The sequence below is a fragment of the Eulemur rufifrons genome, chromosome 16 (genome assembly GCF_041146395.1).
Source record: "Eulemur rufifrons isolate Redbay chromosome 16, OSU_ERuf_1, whole genome shotgun sequence".
NCBI classification, from domain to species: domain Eukaryota; kingdom Metazoa; phylum Chordata; class Mammalia; order Primates; family Lemuridae; genus Eulemur; species Eulemur rufifrons.
In genome coordinates, this window is record NC_090998.1 from 67,140,185 (window position 1) to 67,146,184 (window position 6,000).

Here is a 6,000-nt window from a genome sequence, read left to right on the forward strand (position 1 = left end):
TCAAAATATCACACTGTACTCTATAAATATGTACAAACACTATGTGTCAATTAAACATATACATTAAAAATACATTTTTCATTAAAATGTGATATTTTTGATAAAATATAGATAAGCACATCAAGTTTGTTTTTACTGGATTATAATTTTAAGTATAAAGGAATTTTCACAGGCCAAGATTATGAAATTCGTTATAGTTTTAAAATAACATTCCAGAAATTATAATTTTAGTAAGTAATAAATTTTACTAATAAAATGCTTATATTATATAGAATTAAATATTACTTACATGAAGGAGGATAACTGTTAATATGTTTTATGTGGGAGGTGTATGAAGATATATGTATATATAATTACCTTATATATTAAATTTGGCCTTTGACTTCAACATTCCTCCCTACTTATTATTTTTAAAAAGGAATTCTAAAGAGATTCTGCATATTACAGGGGTACAAATGCTTAGGTTATATATATTGCCTTTGCCCCACCCAAGTCAGAGCTTCAAGCACATCCGTCCCCAGAGGGTCACACCTCACCCATTAGGTGTGAATTATGTGGGTAAGATAATTCTCATGAACATAAGATTAATACAGAGAATTATTTTTACCACTCATACTCCCAGTTTGTTACTATTGTGTGTATGTATGTGTGTGTCATTCTGCATTTTGCTAAATATATCTCTGCTGCTGAAAACTATTATTTTGCAATCCATTTTATTAATAAAGGATATATTTAAGTGCATCAAATACACCCTATATTGCCACACTTTATAAATTATAAAGATTTCTCCCTTAGAAATACTTCAGGATCATTAAAAAAGTGTACTTGCTGATGAGAAGGGGGAGGGTCTCCAATTTTCAAAGAGTATTTGTGCTTCATTGTACCTTTTGAAGATGATATTCCACTTCCCACGCAGGAGAAAAGGCTGAATTACCCACTTCTCCACTTGGTCTGTATATACAGAGTGCAATGAGTTGTTTTTGCAAGCAGGGCCACTAAACGCTGAGGGAAACATCGAGGAGTACAAGAAGAAAATTGTGGCACTCTGCATTAGGATTCACAGAGCAACAGAGGCATGCTTCCACAGGATATTTAAAAGCTTCTTTAAACAAGTTACACCCAATGAAAATATTCACCTATTAAATGTGACTTAAATTGCAATTTTGAAAATTTTCATAACCAAAAAGCATTGGCAATGACAGAAAAATTCTAAATTCAGTCACTCAAATCCTACTAATATACGTTGCATACTTATTGTAAGCACAATTCTGCTACTGAGATGTGAGGAAACAGCCATACAGATGAGAGCCAGGTTTGAGTGATAGCCTTATTGTCAACATTTTGAAAGTACTCTCATATGGCACTATAGGCATATAGCCTATATGTTTTCAAAACATTCTAATTCATGCATTATTCTAAGGAAATAGCACTAAAGAACTGTAAGAGTATGAATGCTTTCATGCTCAATATTTTTTATAGTTGAGTCACATTATCATATCCAGAAGGATTCCATAGCATTTGTAGAACAATTTTATTGGTAGAATATGTAATATTTGAAAATTGTTTCCTCTATCCACCCACCATAACTATCACCCACAAAGCCCAGATTATTTCTTTCTAGAAAGTCAGTGTGTGACATATTTTTTGTGGGAGTTCACATAGCAGCTTCCTCAATAATGTGTTGGCCCATCTGATTTATTCTGTCTTCATTTCTAGTAATCACTTTACAACCCACGACTTTTAATCACAAATCTATTCATTTTTATAAAGGATTTTCAGTCAAACCTATGTCTTTCAGACTATTTCACTAAAAAATTTGAAAAAGTGAATGTTAGAGGATCTTCTCTTAGATATCTGTAACCATAATATATAATTAAAAATAATCACACATTTCAAAGCTGAATGAGGTGAAAGATTTATATGACCTGAATATATATACACCTAATGGGTGAAGTGTGCACTGTCTGGGGGATGGACATGCTTGAAGCTCTGACTCAGGCTGGGCAAAGGCAATGTATGTAACCTAAACATTTGTACCTCCGTAATATGCCGAAATAAAAAAAAAAATTTTTAAAAGCTAAATGAGTAATTGTATAAAATTACTAACTCTAATATCTCTTAAAATTAAAATGATGTCTTTTCATGTTTAAGGAAAGGAACGGGTATATGTATTTCTTCAATATTAATATGATTACATAGGTACTGTCAGTGTTAAAAGCACCTTTTACTGAGATATTCTTATAAATCAAATGCATCTAATTATTTTAACTTTTAAATTTTGAAACAAACATTTTTCATTTGTACTTGTATTTTATACATTTTATGTGCCTATATATTAATATATATCAATAATCCTTGTACTTCATAGATAATAGCTTTAAGTTATAGAAGTAAAAATGTATATAAATTCACATACTTATATTGAATTTACTTTATAAGTATATTACATGTTTGAATACTTATTTAATGTTAAGTATATTTAGTTATAAGAATATATTTGAAAATTTATGTAAAATCATATATATGAATTTATAAGCTAAAATGCTAGTAGATAGTTATATGTAAATTTTAGTTAATATTTATATTTAAGTATGTCAGTAGATATTTATTTGTATATATTATATATAAATATTCCACAGTATTTATATGTAAATACATAAAATATGAATTATTATATCTTTGAAAAATGTGTTCCTATTATGCTTCAGAAAAAGAGCACAGATGAATCTAATTTTAGAAGACAAAATGAGACTATAGAAACATTTATAGTAAAGATTGAAAATTATAAGATAGTACTATGCACAGATTGCATCAATATATTTGAGAATTTCTACAAATTGGATAACAATATAATTTATCTTGGCATCCTCAGGAAAGAAATCATGGCTTATCTGTGATACTAAAAATGTGCACTGCTATGAGTTTTATATTACTGTATTATGGTAGTTTTGGTTTTCTTAAAAATAGTCTGTACAGTTGTCTTCTATATATGAACATAGAGTAATCCATTATTTGTGGGAATTTTATGTGTATCTCAGTTACCATAAAATGTATTTTCCTCGATGTTCTAAAATTAAAATTTAAAATGTTTTCTTTTACATGAGCCATCTTACTTATCAGTGCAGTACCTATTTGCTGTATGATGGGCACAGAAAATACATAAAAGAGTTACAGATATAAGAATATCAATTTGTTTTCTGAAACAGAGTTGGAATATCAATTTCTAATATGAAATCAAATGCATCCTAACTATGTAGACATTTTATGATGTACTAATTTTTTACCCCCTTCCAGGTCTTCGCTTTAATCAGATTACCATCTTGTAAATCACACTGAATGATTTATTATCCATCAAATATGATGTAATATTATTTTCTTAACTTATAAAGTCTCACACTAAATCTGGAAATACCTAGAAATACAATTTATGAAGCATATGGTTAACACTTGTAGCTCTGGCTTAGGCAGTGCAAAGGCAATATATGTAACCAAAATGTTTGTACATCCATAATATTCTGAAATTTAAAAATAAAAAAAAATAACATATCTGAGACCAACTGAGAAATATAAATTAAGAGATTTACAAATAACTATTCATTATAAATATTTTGCCCCAATCATATCATGTTACAATTATCCGAATGCAGTTTTCCCTTATGCATGAGATAGTACCGAACCCTATATATATTATATTTTTCCTATACATACATACCTATGATAAAGTTTAATTTATAAATTAGGCACAGAAAGATATTAACAATTACTAGCAATAAAATAAAACAATTATAACAATACTCAGAATAGTGCATCATTTAAAACTTATGCAGTTTATTTCTTGAATTTTTTTCAATACTTTCAAACTATGGTTGACCAAAGGTAACTATAACCATGGAAAGCAAAATTGCAGATAAGGGGAGAATACTGTAATGCCATCATCCCATGCTCTATTCACTCTTACAACCATTTTATTCTCTCTTTCCTAACATTAATAAGGGGAAAATGCACACTCTCATTATATGAATTCTAATAACAAAAGGAAAATTCATTTAAAATGTTATATATTTAGCCCCACATTACAAACTTTTATGACTGAATGACTCTCCATAATACTTCCCTTATAGTAGTCAACACTAGAAGAAATATCTATGCTTTGAGCAAAGGGGAAAACCTTGAACATAAAAATTCCTACAAGAAGCTTTCAGTCACAAAATTTAAGACATGGAAGCAACTTTTGACATGAACAAGCTAGAGTCCCATGCTTTGTATGATGAAACTGAGGCAAAAACAAATAAAACTATTCTACAGAAGAGGCATTAAAAAGTGTGCAGGTCACAAAGCTAAATGCTGACAGAAGTAAAAGGAAAAAAAAAAAGCAGAAAAAGGAGAAGCAGAAAAGAAAAGAAAACAAAAAAGCCCTACATCTACAAATGAGATGACCACCTGATTACCAAACTCTTTTAACAGTGTCACAGGAGTAAAATTTCAGATCCTACTCTTCTGAGCCTTGGGGTTCTTTGGTGGTATCAAAAGGCCACATGGACACAGATCCCATTTAACAATAACAACTTGTTTTATTATGAATATGAAATATCAGGATTCTGCCGAAAACATCATTTCATCTGTAAGTTTTGGTTTAGAACCATTATGGGCATTTGCTTTGAAAGCTTGAAACTCCCAGATAAAAATTATATTAAAAAAATCCATTTACAGATATTTTCCAACTTATGATAGATTGACACAGGAATTTTTTTACTTTATGATAGGTTTATGGGGATATTAAATACATTTTCAACCCAACAGTGTTTTCTACTTATGATAGGTTTATAGAAACATAACCGCATCATAATTTGAAGGGCATTTGTATTTGAAATCATATTCAAAATTTCAAATCATGTAGAAAATGTAAAAATTCAATGGTTTCTATTAATGGGAGGTAGGTCACTAAATGCTTATTCTTAAAATTAGTAAGTAAAGGAAAAAAATATTTAAGTGATTTCTTTGGCTGTCTTATTTGTTGGTAACCATATAACCCTAGCTGATTCTTTTTAAAGAAATTCAAGCTAATAAAGGCAGAAAATGATATAATTTGCATAACTGTTTCATCACCCCTAATAAAATAATTTATTAAGGCAATAACAATCAATAAGTATGAAGATGATGAGAAAGGAATTAGTTGTTGACAAATTTTGTAATGGAATCGTCAAGTTGTCACTACTTGTACCCACTGCAAACCGTTATCTTGGTAACAACTGACTTGGCGAGATGCAATGTAGGTTCCTGATGTGACACAGGTATAAAGCATGAAGTATCACCTACTCTAGAGAGTAAGTTCAATATGAATCTAATCAAGACTTTAGATATAATTTCCAATTTGCAATAAGTACAGGGGATGGATGATGCTTTCATTGACACCGCAAGGAAAAACATCAAACAAATCAGAATATGGGACATTCTACCTGATAGCAGATATAATTTCTTCAACAAATAAAGACCATAAGAAGGAGGATAAGATGGATGGAAAGAGAAGACTATTCTAGATTAAAAGAGACATAACAAAAATTAATGTCAAGTATATCACTTACAGATCACCAAACTAAAGCAAAATGAAGTTTTTACTAAATTTCCCATTTGTAGGTTTTAACATAATTTGGCCACTATGATATCTGTTTTACTCTTTTGATAGACACCAGATCATGACTGGTTCAGATCATATGTATAATGTTCTGGGAAGCTGTATTTCAAGGCAAGTGAACCTACACAATTGGACATGCCTACAGAAATTGCAGATGTTTTGGTCTTTTACAAAAATCTGTATTAGTCTACATTTAGCTAGCTTCTAATATTGAAAAAAAAATTGCAATATCTATTTCTCAATCATCTTATCCCTTTTATTCCTGTTATGTATTTTTTGCTAGTAATCTAGGACCTTCTATTTCCTGCAACCTAATTTCCCAGTACTCAAGGGTCATAATTCCAATGTCTCATTATCGACCATCCACT